This window comes from Heloderma suspectum, chromosome 7 (assembly GCF_057233095.1).
Source record: "Heloderma suspectum isolate Gila_16-S chromosome 7, 16-S_ref, whole genome shotgun sequence".
NCBI classification, from domain to species: Eukaryota; Metazoa; Chordata; class Lepidosauria; order Squamata; family Helodermatidae; genus Heloderma; species Heloderma suspectum.
This window is the reverse complement of record NC_139464.1, coordinates 96,826,221-96,841,116: the sequence shown is the minus strand read 5'-3', so window position 1 is coordinate 96,841,116 and position 14,896 is coordinate 96,826,221. Positions and strand designations below refer to the sequence as shown.

At 46.0% G+C, this 14,896-nt stretch overlaps 1 long non-coding RNA gene across 1 annotated transcript in view; it reads right to left on the bottom strand.

Moving 5' to 3' along the window:
- Positions 1–715: 715 nt before the first annotated feature.
- Positions 716–14,896, bottom strand: part of LOC146340092 (uncharacterized) — a 35,629-nt gene continuing 21,448 nt past the window's right edge. Inside the window, exons 3-4 of the long non-coding RNA XR_014784463.1 lie at positions 7,516–7,551; positions 716–1,134 (exon numbers count right to left, since the gene is read on the bottom strand). This is a non-coding gene — a long non-coding RNA (uncharacterized LOC146340092). The remainder of the gene's footprint in view (positions 1,135–7,515; positions 7,552–14,896) is intronic.

Genomic DNA, 14,896 nt, shown 5'->3' with positions numbered 1-14,896 from the left:
CTAATCGTGTAGTGTGTAGCTGAGGCTTGTCTAGTGTAAGCATGCACAGCTCCAATTCAGATTCTGACCACCCTATGCTCTGGGAGAGAAGGGTTAAATTTTCCCTGATTTCACTACAAAAATCCACACACAGAGACCTCGGGGGGGGGGGTTAAAAGGGGGAAGTCTCCACTGATGCCAATGGAGAGTGGTTTTCTTTTTTAAACCTGGGTGTGGTGAAATGGGAGGAAGGTTTAATCTTCCCTTCCAGGTGCATGCTGGTCCCAATCCTAATCAGGGCCATGCACAGTTACACTAAACTAAATTAAACTATCAGGCTCAGATACATGCTATGCCATTATGTAACATGTGCTTTGGCCCTTAACTATTGGATTCAGGCTCCATGCAGGTGCTGGTAACATATAGACACCCATATACATATCCCTGACAGGGCCCCTAATACTGGCCTGCCTTGTGTAGTCTAAGAAATAGTAAGAAGACAGTGTATAGTCAATTCACAGTGCCAATGCAACACAGTTGTGCTGAAATGTCCCTCCCACCTATACACAGCAAACTCAGAGCCACTTCCCATAGTGAGATCAGATGTTATTAGGGAGTATGTGTGGACATCAAAAGCATGCCATTGGTGCTGCTTGTTCAGGAGTATAACCCAATGATGTCATCAGAAGGACACAGCATTCTTTGAGAGCTAGTTGAAACAAAGACCTTGGAAAATCAGATGTGTCTTAGTTCTTTTAATAGTATGCCATGCACACAGTTGCTTAAAACACATATTGTCTCCAGCAGTGTGAAATGACACTCTATCAGTTTCTTAACTGAACTATCAATGGGGAGTGAGGAGTCCCAAACAAATAAAAAACCACACTATTACTCCTTGCATGCCAAACCTCCATAAAAGAAAAGAAATAGTTACTGCTTTCCATTATTTGGTGTGCTGAACATTTGAATAGCCTGCTTGCAAATGCATCAATTTCTTCAGTTTTGATTTGTATACATCCATAATGAGTAGAGTGTCATGGTTGGAGTCTTCATGGTATCAAGATTAAACAGAAGATGTTTAATCTTGATAGGCTGGAGTGCTGGGCAGAAGACAATAGAATGACATTTGAGAGGGATAAATGCCAAGTTCTGCACCTAGGAAAAAAAAAACCAAATACACAGTTACAAGATGGGGAATACTTGGCTCAAAAATACTACAAGCGAGAAGGATCTTGGAATTGTTGTCGATCACAAGCTGAATATGAGCCAACAATGTGATGTTGCTGCAAAAAAGGCAAATCCTATTTTGGGCTGCATTAACAGAAGTATAGCTTCCAAATAGTTCCCCTCTACTCAGCACTGGTTAGGCCTCATCTTGAGTACTGTGTCCAGTTCTGGGCGCCACACTTTAAGAAGGATGCAGACAAACTGGAGAGGGTTCAGAGGAGGGCAACAAAGATGATCAGGGGACTAGAAACAAAGCTCTATGAAGAGAGACTGAAAGAACTGGGCATGTTTAGCCTTGAGAAGATTGAGGGGAGATATGATAGCACACTTCAAGTACTTGAAAGGCTGTCACAGTGAAGAAGGTCAGGATCTCTTCTCCATCATCCCAGAGTGCAGGACATGGAATAATGGGCTCAAGTGACAGGAAGCCAGATTCCATGTGAACATCAGGAAAAACATCTTGACTGTTAGAGCAATACAACAATGGAACCAATTACCTAGGGAGGTGGTGGGCTTTCCCACAGTGGAGGCATTCAAGACGAGGCTGGACAGCCATCTGTCAGGGATGCTCTCACTTGGATTCCTGCATTGAGCAGGGGGTTGGACTTGACAGTCTTATAGGCCCCTTCCAACCCTACTATTATATGATTCTATGTGAACAGGAAGAGTTGGTGAGTTCTCCCATTTTCTCCCATTGCTGCAAGCCATGCTAATATAAGGTCATGATTAGGACTGAATTATTTATTCATTCATTCATTCATTTATTCATTCATTCATTTCATTTCATTTCTATACTGCCCAGTAGCCATCGCTCTCTGGGGAAACATTGCATCATCCTCTTTCTTTTCCCTCTGCTGCTCTGCTACTTACTTTCTTGCTTATGAGGATGCTGAGTTCCTATACTTTCACTAGCCTATCACCAATGAGGTGTTCCACTCCACCCCCACCCCCTGCGAGGTCCTGTCATCTCTCAGACGATGAAGGAGAGCCAAGAATTCAGAGTGGGGGCGGGGAATATTTGCCCCTTAATTTGCTCCAGAGCTTTCTCCATCAATGAATGAAATAGCCTCATCTTTCCCCAACCTCCTCTGTGCTCAGAGGGTGATTGTCCACCCTCTACCTTTATCTATAATCTCTGCTTTAAGCAACTAATTTGCTTAGGACAGAGGCTGTGCTGACAATTGTCACCCAAGCTCCTCAGATAATAGGTGGTAACCACTAGCGTACAATTTACTACTGACTACACTTATTGATTGCTCCCTGGCTAGCTATAATCAGCTAAATAAAGCAATGAATAACAGTCAGCTTTATCACCATTCTTCCGAGTATTAGGCAGCTCCTGTTTTGCTAAGCAAGGCAACCAGTCCTCCCTGCAGAGCTGGCCACCTGCTGCACCTCTCTGACATATGAACTGCGGGGCAATGAAATAAATCAAAGTTACTCGCAAAACCACTCCAGCCTTCTTTAACTACTACATTCCACTGCTCTCACCATACTTTGAAATCAATATTTCTACTGAGCCGGCTTTCGACATCATAATTTGCTAGTAATGAGTGCTATTCTCTAAGCCTATGCATGACTGCACAGTCTGCACTGTTTATTTGGTTAGAGCTCAGCTGCAAGACAGATTTCTATTAAGTCACTTTTCTTAATTCCGCATTCTCAGTGGTCTAGGTTTGGAGTGTTCTGGGGAAAAATGGGAGGAGAGAGAGGAGGGCTGGGGGACGGGCAGGGAAGGGAAGGATAGAGATCTGGCATTTCACAACAGGCAAAGAAGAATGATAGATAATTACTTTCAGAAATGATTTCTAATATTGAACACTTACATTTAAGAGCTTAGAAATATATTTTGCCTTGTCTGTAGCTGTCACTTGAGTATCCACGTGATCTTGCACTCAGTCTGAACTCCAGATTTTAAAGTGTGTGTGTGTGTGTGTGCATGCGCATATATACCACACACACACACACACACACACGAAATGGCCTCTGGGGGTGAAAGCATGTATTTTAACTCTCCTTTCCCCCCCTTCCGTTTAACTCTAGAGTAAGTGCAGTGGTCCTAATCTGGATTAGGAACCTGGTGTGTGTGTAGGGGACTTTCAATCCTTTCCTCCTTGTTGTGGTCTCAATCCGTATTGCAGGAGATCTGCAATATGTATTGCCAAAAACCAATCCATATGGATCACTGTTTGGCAATTTAAACTGCAGGTGTGGGCCCCCAATAAATACCAACCCATATCCGAAGTCAGTATCCTAAGTATGGAACCACTTGTGGGGGGTGGACTGGGGATAACAGTGTGGATTCCTCTCCCCACCTCTTTTCCAGTCCTCCAGTAGCTTCCAGGGTGCAAGGCTTGGGGAGGGTGTGGGCCCCACAGAGGGAATCTAAGCCTCCACAGACTGGATGGGGAACGTCCACATGCCAAATTAGAGCAGTGGGTCAGAAATCCCCAATCCCTGCCCTACAGTAACCTCCTGAGGCCGTTCTCTGGGTGCCTTCACTGCATGAAGTGAGCTGGGTGGTTACTAGAGAAAAGGTCTTTTCAGGGGTGACACCTGGGTTGCAGAATGCCCTTCCCAGAGAGAATCATCTGCCACCTATGGTGTGGTCTTTTTGGTGCCGGCTTGGTACCTTTTTATTCTCTCAGCATTTTCAGTCCTTGAATTTTAAGTACGTGGTGGTAGCACTTTTAAGATCCTTGTGCTGCTCTTGTGCTGTGCTGTTCATTTTGACTTTGGTTTTATTCTGCGGCTGTTTTCTCTTTCTTTCTTTCTTTCTTTTATATTTTATGTCATATTTTATTTTATGGTTTGAACAGTGGAGGCTGGTAGCTCTGATTTCGGTGGCAATAGGATTCAGCACTTTGGATAGCTCCTTTAGAGCTGTTCCGATTGAAACCCAGAATGGATTCACAGCCCCAACGAAATTGGCGCTACCAGCCTCCACTGGGTTCGAACCTTTATTTTGTGAACTGCCCAGAGAGCTCTGGTTATTGAGTAGTATAGAAACGTAGTAAATAAGTAAATAAAGACTAAATTATAGCTAGTTCAGATGCTTGTTGATCGCCACATGAACACCTGCTGGAATGTTCAAGGCTGCAATGTTCACGACCCACGAACAATGTTCACAAGCCAACTGAGGTCAAAGGGAGACTCCAGATCTGAGATGAATACACATCTACCATGATCTGGATGATCAGAACAGCCCCTTTTCAAGTGTCTGTGACCATGCAATGGATCGTACAACCAGCACCTCTATGTGATTATTTTTCTATCACAAAATTACCAGCAGCCATGTGAAGTCCCATGGCAGATCATGTGGGGACCAAAACAAGCCTCTGAAATGGGCCTTGGCCCTCAATAGCAGAACTGGTACCGTTGCCTTTCTCAGGAAGCACAGCACTATCATTCTGGGACAAAACGCTTTCATTCTCATCCTGTAAAGATGTTTTTATTGTCTCCATACCCAAGTCCAACACTGTTCATTTTACCTCGAGCCCCTCATTAGCTCTTCATCGCAGTTCTTCACCTCAGAGTTCAGTTTAAAATTTTCAGGATCATTTCTCCTTTACAAGAACCCTGAGATTTCTCAGACCTAAACTTCATATGCACCACACTCCATCAGTTCCACTAATGCAAAAATTATCCACCTGATCTCTACCATTGTTCCTGCAGTAATTGTTAAATCATTGACATACGCCCTGGCACGATGGCAGCACAACCCTCATCTCATTAATGGGTCTCTGCACTCCATGTGCATCTGATTTAACTAGCAGTTTCATTGCAAATCTCAAATCTGTTACAGAAAATGGCAACTGTGTTGTAATAACCTTCGAACCCACTGACAACAATGGTGCCTACCTGAAGTAATGAAAAAAAGCTGCAATGCTGCTTCCTCATGAGTGAATATATCTTCTTGGGGGCACAAAACATACTTGTATGTCTCAGCACCTCAGAATAGCATTGGCAAAATATCTTTTCATTTAAAAGGGTCAGGATTAGGATCTTACCTCTCAAGCAATGAAATCCCCAGAACTAGCTAGATCAGAAAAAGCTAGATACCGGCTTCTAAAGAATCTGGCCTCATTGGAGTCCATGGCAGAATTCTCTAACATCCCTATGATACATACATGACATTTGGGGAACTCTCAGGCCCCCTAGAGTAGACTCCATTTGCCAAATTTCAGACAGTTTGGCTTGGTAGTTTTTGTGCTAAGTGGAGTTAAAATTTGATGTTTTCTCACAAAAACTCTCAAAGCAAAGAGCTATAACTTTTAATTGTTTCCACATAAGTGCTTGACATCTGGGCCCCTCTCAGCCCCCCCTGGAGGGCATGCCACCTGCCAAATCTCAGACAGTTAGGCCCACTAGTTTTTGTGCAAGGTGCAGGTAAAATGCGCTGTTCTCAGAAACTCAAACCAAAGTGCATAAAGGGATAATCAAGTTGGGTGCTGAAGCGGTGAGGAGGTCACTATCCCTAAACTCTATTGTAAGTTTCTTTGAAGTGCAAGTAGTACTACTTTCCTGTTCACACAGTCAACAACTTCAGGGACTCTTTGGCTGAATTACCTGGGAAAACACTGGCTGGTAGGCAGGAAGCAATGACAGCAACCCTGCCAGGTGGGCATGTTGACTTGAATGAAGAGCAACAACAGTTTCTGCTGAACTGACAGAGGCAGGATGCAACACAACAACCCTGCCAGGAGGGCACTGTGGCACCCCGGCTGTGGAATGAGCTCCCTAGTGAGGTTCGCCTGGCACCTACACTGTATTCTTTCCGGTGCCAGGTGAGGACCTTTTTATTTTCCCAGGCATTTTAGCATTTTAGCTTCCTAGACTTTTAGCTTTGCTGTTTTAAATCTGTACTTTAAAATCCCTGCCCTGCTGCTAGGTTTTATTCTGGTTGTATTGTTTACTGTGGTTTTAATGTTTTATATATTTTGTATTGTTTTATTCTGTGCTCTTTGGTTTTAATTTTTGTGAACCACCCAGAGAGCTCCAGCTATTGGGCAGTATATAAATAAATAAATAAATAAATAAATAAATTGTAGTAATTCAACTTGTTAGCAGCTAGTTTACATGTATGCAGAAGTGGTGAATGGACCTCAGGCAAAATTGAATCTGGCCTAATTAGAAACAAAACTACCGACCCCACCCCCCACAAAGTCTGAGCATGGTTTACACCTGCCTGATCTGCATCTTATAATACAATATTTGATATACATATGTAGTTTTGAGATGTTTGCACATGACATAGCTATGACAACTGTAACATCAAATATATCAGGACTATTTTGGCAGGAGTTGTAACATCTTCAATCTTGATCATTCCTGTCAGGTGTTTATACAACAGTAACGTAGAACTGAGCTCCAGTGATATCAGTGGGACCCGCTGCCATGTAGTTTGAATTCAAACCCATATTTACACTCAGGGCTGCAATTGCATGCATGAGGCTATGGAAGCACATGCTTCCTGATACTCTCTTTAAGCACTTTAGGATGCAATCTCCACTAGGGAGTTGTAGGACTTTTTTCTGTCTAAACGTGAATAGGATTGCGCCCTTAATTTTGGAACAGCAAAATTGGGGTTTTTTTCGTTGTAAATGAATTCATGTTTTGCTAAAGTGTTGTTCCGGGTGTGTAGGGATTAGGGATCATGCAACTGTATGCTTGGGTGCTTGCTACACACACTTTAATTAGGGCTGATCTGAATGTTCTGGGGTGGGGAGGATATTCACAGGTTTCTTAGTAAACTTACAGTAATACAAGATGATGTGAAGGCTTTTAAAACATTTTCTTCTCTATTTTCTTTAACTTCCTTAAAGGTAAAAGCCTCTCAGAGAAGCTAGAAAGTGCAGGTCCTGTTGCACCCTGTCAACACAGCAGGACCAGAAATGTCCCTGGAAATGTAGCATTGTTTCCCAGAAGTGGTATGCAAAAGGAGATAGCTGTCCCCATGGGCCTATGATGCTTGACACACAGACACCTGAGACAGCCTTGGATTGGACGACACAAGTTTGTTTTGTCTGTGGATGTGGATGAGTGGAGACCAGGGGAGGCGCAGGTTGAGGAGAGCTATTACAAAAAAGATGACTGATGTGAAGCAATGTTAAAAGAAGAAGTGAGAATGTACTTCAAATGAAGATGAAAGGTGAGCAACCAGAACTGCAGAGATGGCAGGCTCATCCTGAAAGGAAATATTATGATCAGGAACACCATTTTGCTCTGCTCCGTGTGCCCTCGGAGTCCGTGGCGGAATGGACCACCCATCTCTGCCTCCCTGCAAAGTTGCCCTGAAACGGATCCTACCTGCCACCAGCCGGGTCCGGTCCATCTGCCGCTGGTCTGCGGAAGAAAATGGCGTTAGGCGTAGCAGACACCATTTACGTCCCTGCTCTTTGCCATCATAGGCTACGTAAATCTTTATGTAGCCTATCACGGCTAGGGATGGCAGAGAATTCCGCCACGGATCTCGGTGAGGCCAAATGCCAGTGCATTTGGCCCCCCGAAATCTGTGGCGGAATGGCCTGCCACCCCCTGCCCCCCACGGATCCCCCCCGGGACAAGATTTACCTGGGGCGGATGTTCCAGGCGGCGGTGGCTCCAGCGGCGGCGGCAGGTCTTCCGACCAGCTGCCGCCGCCGCCATTTGCAGGTTTTTGGGGGGTTTTTACACCAACATGATAGGCTATGTATGTTTTTATGTAGCCTAAAACGTCTGGGTAAAAAAAAACAAAAAACAAGGTGTACGCAAATGGTGGCAGCTACGGCCGCTGCCATTTGCAAACGCCTTTAAAAAAAAAAACCCGCAATTTGCATTCCTTATTTTGGGCCATCTTAGTCTATGTAAATAATTACATAGACTAAGATGGCGAAAATAAGGGGAACGCAAATAGCGTCCACTACGCTATTTGTGTTCCCCTTATTTTTGCCGTCTTAGTCTACGTAAATATTTACGTAGTTTAAGACATCAAAAATAAGGAACGCAAATGGCGGTGGCCATAGCCACCGCCATTTGCGTATGCAGTTTTTGTTTTTGTTTTTCCCAGAGCCCTCCGCGGCCGGAAATCCGGCTGCGGACGGCTCTGGCCTGGCTGGGCCTAGCCAGCTGCTCCGCGGAGCAGCCGTGGAGCACAGCTGGCCAAGGAGGACTCCGGAGGGGGGAGGAACGGAGCGCCTCCCCCCCATCCAGGATTCCGGAGGGAGGGACGGAATGCCTCCCCCCCACCATAAACATAATCCGCGAACAGGTAAGTGATTTTCGTATGTCCCTAATTCACGGCAAAGAGCAGGGACGTAAATGGTGTAGCGGATGCCATTTGTGTCCCTGTTATTTGCAGTAATAGGCTATGTGAGGCCAGTGTGGATTTCAGGGGGGGAGGGACCCCCCGCAGACTCCAGGTAAGGGGGTTTCATGCATCCCTAATGTATCACAACAATGGAAAAGGTTATGGCCATTTTTTTTTCCCATGCAAGTCAATGGGAAAAAACTCAAAATGAGTGATTTGGATCTCTGAATCTCAGTTCGGATCTGGATCCAAGTTGAAGCGGAGGGTGTCTGAATCAGTCCAAAGTGGAGTGCGGCTGCTTCGGATGATCTGCACAGCCCTAATAGTAATATAAGGAATCATAGAATCATAGAATCATATAGAATCATAGAATAGTAGGGCTGGAAGAGGCCCACAAGGCCGTCGAGTCCAACCCCCTGCTCAATGCAGGAATCCAAGTCAGAGCATCCCTGACAAATGGCTGTCCAGCCTCATCTTAAAGGCCTCCAGTGTGGGAGAGCCCACCACCCCCCCAGGTAATTGGTTCCATTGTCGTATTGCTCTTACAGTCAGGAAGTTTTTCCTGATGTTCAGCCGGAATCTGGCTTCCTGTAACTTGAGCCCATGATTCCGTGTCCTGCATTCTGGGATGATGATCGAGAAGAGATCCTGGCCTTCTTCTCTGTGACAACCTTTCAAGTACTTGAAGAGTGCTATCATATCTCCCCTCAGTCTTCTCTTCTCAAGGCTAAACATGCCCAGTTCTTTCAGTCTCTCTTCATAGGGCTTTGTTTCCAGTTCCCTGATCATCTTTGTTGCCCTCCTCTGAACCCTCTCCAGTTGGTCTGCATCCTTCTTAAAGTGTGGTGCCCAGAACTGGACACAGTACTCCAGATGAGGCCTAACCAGTGCTGAGTAGAGGGGAACTAGTACTTCCCGGGATTTGGAAGCGATGCTTCTATGAATGCAGCCCAAAAGAGCATTTGCCTTTTTTGCAGCCACATCACATTGTTGGCTCATATTCAGCTTGTGATCGACAACAATTCCAAGATCCTTCTCGCTTGTAGTGTGGTTGAGCCACGTATCCCCCATCCTGTAACTGTTCATTTTGTTTCTTTTTCCTAGGTGCAGAACTTGGCATTTGTCCCTATTAAATGTCATTCTGTTGTTTTCTGCCCAGCGCTCCAGTCTATCCAGATCACTTTGAATTTTGTTTCTGTCTTCCAAAGTATTAGCTATCCTGCCCAATTTGGTGTCATCTGCAAATTTGATCAGCATTCCCTGCACCTCCTCCTCCAAGTCATTAATAAAAATGTGGAAGAGCACTGGGCCCAGGACTGAGCCCTGCGGTACCCCACTCGTTACCTCTCCCCAGTTTGAGAAGGTCCCATTGATAAGCACTCTTTGAGTCCGATTCTGTAGCCAACTGTGGATCCACCGGATTGTTGTTTCATCTAGCCCACTTTGAGCTAGTTTGCTCATCAGGAGATCATGGGGCACTTTGTCGAAAGCTTTGCTGAAGTCGAGGTATATGATGTCTACAGCATTTCCACGGTCTACAAGGGAGGTTACTTGATCAAAAAATGAGATCAGATTTGTCTGGCAGGACTTGTTTTTGACAAATCCATGTTGGCTTCGAGTAATCACGGCATTGTTGTCAAGGTGCTTCCAGATGGATTGCTTTATCATCTGCTCCAGAATTTTCCCAGGGATTGATGTCAGACTGACTGGTCTGTAGTTCCCAGGTTCCTCCTTTTTACCCTTTTGGAAGATAGGGACAACGTTAGCCCTCCTCCAGTCATCTGGCACTTCCCCCGTCCTCCATGATTTCTCAAAGAGAATAGACAGTGGTTCTGAGAGTTCTTCTGCCAGTTCCTTTATTACTCTAGGATGCAGTTCATGTGGCCCTGGAGATTTGAAGTCATTCCAAGTAATGAGGTGTTCCTTGACCATATGCCTGTCGATCTCAAGCTGCAATCCTGCCCCTTCAGCCTGTACTTCGCCTTTGTCAGGGGGGTCATAGACCTTCTTTTGGGAGAAGACTGAGCCAAAGTAGGAATTGAGCCCCTCTGCCTTTTCTTTGTCATCTGTTATCGTTTTGCCATCCTTATTTAATAGCTGAACCACCATTTCTTTCCTCTGCCTTTTACTATGCACGTAGCTGAAGAAAGCCTTTTTGTTGTTTTTAACATCCCTTGCTAACCTCAGCTCATTCTCAGCTTTAGCCTTCCTGACGCCATCCCTGCAATTCTGTGCTATCTGCCTGTACTCTTCCTTTGTTACTTGGCCTTCTTTCCACTTCCTATATGTGTCCTTTTTTGTTTTCAGGTCATCTCTAAGCTTTTTGTGAAGCCACATTGGCTTCTTCTGTTGTCTTCCACCTTTTCTTCTTGTTGGAATTGCTTGTGATTGTGCCTTGAGAATTTCCTTTTTTAAAAGCTCCCACCCATCTTGGACTCCTTTTCTCGCTAGCATCGCTTGCCATGGGACCTTACTGATCATTGTTCTGAGTTTATGAAAATCAGCTTTCCTAAAATCCAGGGTACGCGTTTGACTACACTCGGCTTTTGCTTCCCTTAGAACCAAGAACTCAAGTACAACATGGTCGCTTTCCCCCAGAGTTCCTGTAACTGCTACTATATCAACTAAGTCATCTCTGTTGGTTAGGATCAAGTCAAGGATAGCCGATCCTCTAGTTCCTTCCTCTACTTTCTGTAGGAGGAAGTTATCCGCCACACAAGTCAGGAATTTCCTGGAGGGGCCATGTTTTGCAGAATTTGTCTCCCAACAAATATCGGGGAAATTGAAGTCCCCCATTCATCATGCTTCCTTAAAACATTGGCTATTTGCTTTTCAAAAGTTTCATCCTTGGCTTCTCCTTGATTGGGTGGCCGGTAGTAGACTCCGACCACCAGGTTCCTTTTATTCTTTGCTCCATTTATTTCAACCCAGATGCTCTGTATGGGGCTACCAAGCTCCTCCTCCTGTATTTCTGTGCAGAGATATGTATTTTTCACATACAGTGCAACCCCACCTCCCTTTCTGTTCCTCCTGTTCTTTTTGTACAAGTTATATACTTCAACTGCTGTATTCCAGTCATGAGAGTCATCCCATCAAGTCTCAGTTATACCTATCAGGTCATAATTTCCCTCTTGTATTAAGAGTTCAAGTTCGTTCTGTTTGTTTCCCATACTCTGGGCATTAGTATATAGACATCGAAGACCATGTGCTTCATAGTCTGGCTTTCTTCCTACATGTGTCTGAAGACTATTATTGAGCGCTATCAGAGCTGTTCTCTCCAGTGCAGTGCATGCGCCTATGTCCATTGTTACCCCCAAGATTACATCTCCCTTCCCCGTGGGATTCAATTTAAAGCCCTCCTGATGAAGTTCTTCATGCTGTGGCCAAACACATTCTTCCCATCCTTTGTGAGGTGCAACCCATCCCTAGCCAACAGCCCATCTTCCAGGAAGTATAGCCCGTGGTCCCAGAATCCAAATCTCTCTCGTCGGCACCACCTTCGTAGCCAGTCATTCACCCAGAGTATTTTTCATTCCCTTTCTATCCCTCTTCTAACTACTGGAAGGATGGATGAGAAAACTATCTGGGCCCCAAAGTTCTTGAGTTTCCTTCCCAAAGCTTCAAAGTCTGATGTGATTTCTTCGTAGCTCCGCTTGGCGGTATCATTTGTTCCCACATGGATGAAAAGAAAGGGATACCTGTCAGTGGGCTTTATGAGTGCAGGCAACCTTTCAGTCACGTCTCTAATCTGTCCTCCCGGGAGACAACATACCTGGCGAGTCCACGGGTCTTCGCGACATACTTGGGTCTCGATCCCACGCAGCAAGGAATCTCCCACTACTACCACTCTTCTCTTCTTCTTCTTGTAGGCCTGGGTTTCATCGCCTCTGTTTGACTGACCTTTAGCCTCTTGTTCACTCTCATGCAGGTTCCCCTGTGATTCTTCCTCTGCAGGCTGTCCTCCAGTCTCATCCGCAAGTACCTGGAATCGGTCCACTGCTTCCACTGGTGCAGAGTGGCATCTAGTTCTTCTTCTCCTAACTGTCACCCTTTCCCAAGGGGTATCCTCTATTCCATTTTTCCTCACCTCAGCATTTCCCACTGCCTCATCTTGCTGTTGCTCTTCAAGCTTCTGGTCTGCCCTTTGCTGCTGTAGTTCCCCCATTCTGTCCAAGAACTCTTCGTGTTCTCTTATTCCCCGGAGGGTCGACAGTCGCCGCTCCAGTCCACTTACTTTTTCCTCCAGCAGTGTGATCAACTTGCACTTGTTGCAGGTGTAGGCCATGTTGTTCTCAGGCAAGAAAACAAACATTGCACACACCTTGCAGGTCACCACCACTGGAGAGTCTTGTCCTTCCATAGCCTCTTTTCCCTTTTTGTGTCTAGCTTTCTGATTGTTCTAGACTAGCCTGTGCCTGCTCCTCTACTCAGTAGAGGTTAAAAGCAGACTCCCACTGGTGTGAAAGTGTGTGTTACAAGACAAATAAATGGAAAAAAGTTAGTTAAAATAAAAAATAAAAATAATTTAAAAAAATGTTAGGGGCCTCCCCCTTGACCTCCCCTGCCAAACTCCCCTGGCCAACTCCTGTTTGCTCCCCCTGTTCGCTCGCTCTGTTCGCTCGCTCTCTGGGAGCTTGCCTGCTTCTGTATTCCCTGGACCAGCTGGAGCAGCTTGCTCTGCTCTGCTCTGCTCAGCTGGGAGGCGGGAAACAATATTCAGCTTCTGTTTGACTTGCTTTTATGTGTGTAGCTGATTGTTTGTGACCAGACAGTTCACCCCTTCCCCCCAATTAACTGGTTATCAGTTGTTTTCTAGGCCCAATTCAAGGTGTTGGTACTGACTTTTAAAACAGTTCTGGCCCAGCCAGCCTATCTCAAGGAGCGCCTCCAGCAACACCAGGGAAGCCGCTCAACGAGATCGACCTCGGAAGGCCTTCTGCCTGTCCCATCAGCCAGCACAGCTAGGATGGTGAGGACTAGGGAGAGGTGGTCTCCACTTTGTGGAATTCCCTCTCTAGTGACCTCTGCCATGCCCCCTCTTTGATGAGCTTCTGCCGGGCTTTGAAAACCTAGCTGTTCAGGTGGGCATTTGGGGTAGGTTAGGGGTTTTTTAGGGATGTCAGAGAATTCCGCCACTGTCTCCAGTAAGGCTGGATTCTTAAGAATCCGGCCCCCTGGAATCTGTGGCAGAATGGCCTTCCCCCCGACCCGCCACCCCGTGGAATCCTGCCAGGATGGAGCGTACCTGGTGGTGGATGTGGCGGCTCCGGCGGCTCCAGTGGTTGTGGATGTGGTGGCGGCGGCTAGTCTTCCGGCCACTGCCGGGCTGCTGCAGCCGCAAATAGTGGCCGTCATAGTGGCCGCCATTTGCATGGCTGCCTTTCTTCGTGATAGGCAACGTAAATACTTACATAGCCTATCACAGCAAAGAGGAGGGGCGCAAATGGCCCTGCTCTTTGCCATAATAGGCTACGTAAGTATTTACGTAGCCTATCACGAAGAAAGGCAGCCACGCAAATGCCATAGCGGCCGCCATTTGTGTGGCTGCCTTTTGTCGTGCTAGGCTATGTAAATACTTACATAGCCTATCACAGCTTGGCAACCATGCAAATGGCGGCCCACATAGCGGCCGCCATTTGCAGCTGCAGCAACCCAGGAGTGGCCGGAATTCCAGCTGCGGCTGGCCCTGGCCGGCACCTATGTGGAGTCACCATGGAGCAGAGCTGGCCATGAAGGATTCCAGGGGGAGGGACAGAGCGCCTCTCCCCCCACTGCGGATGCCCCAGAAAGGAGCCAGGTAAGTGTTTCATACATCCCTAGGGGTTTTTTTTAGAGCAATGTTGTTTTGTTCAGTTGATTATGTTGTATTTTGTGTTGTTGCTTGCATTGTACACCACCTAGAGTGGCCGGGTAACTGACCAGATGGGTGGCTAATAAATCAATCAATAAACAAACAAACAAACAAACAAATCCTGTGTCTTTTCTTTGATGTACCAGATACAGTGGCAGCAGCCTCTTTCACCCATTCACTTATTAGTTTCAAGGCCTTGTGTCTTCATTGATCCCCATGTCCCTACAGGCTTGCAAATAGGACATCCTAGACCTTTCCTACTAAGTGTCAGAAACTTATGTCTTTCACGTTTTTCATACTACTGATCCCTTGGACCAGTAATCTGGAAAATGCTCTTCCTCTTTGTGGGGTGGGCATTCTCCTTGCGTGCTGGTGCTGGGACATCTCCCAGTAGACACTGTCTCTTCTACACTCACACCGTTTCTCGGTTCGCTTTCGTTTTATCTTTTAGTTCTTCACTATGACATGACAGGCATCCAATGTAGGGTTTTTCTTGCTTTCTTAACCCACATGTGCACATCTGTGCTGTACACCACGGTGGGCCACATGCA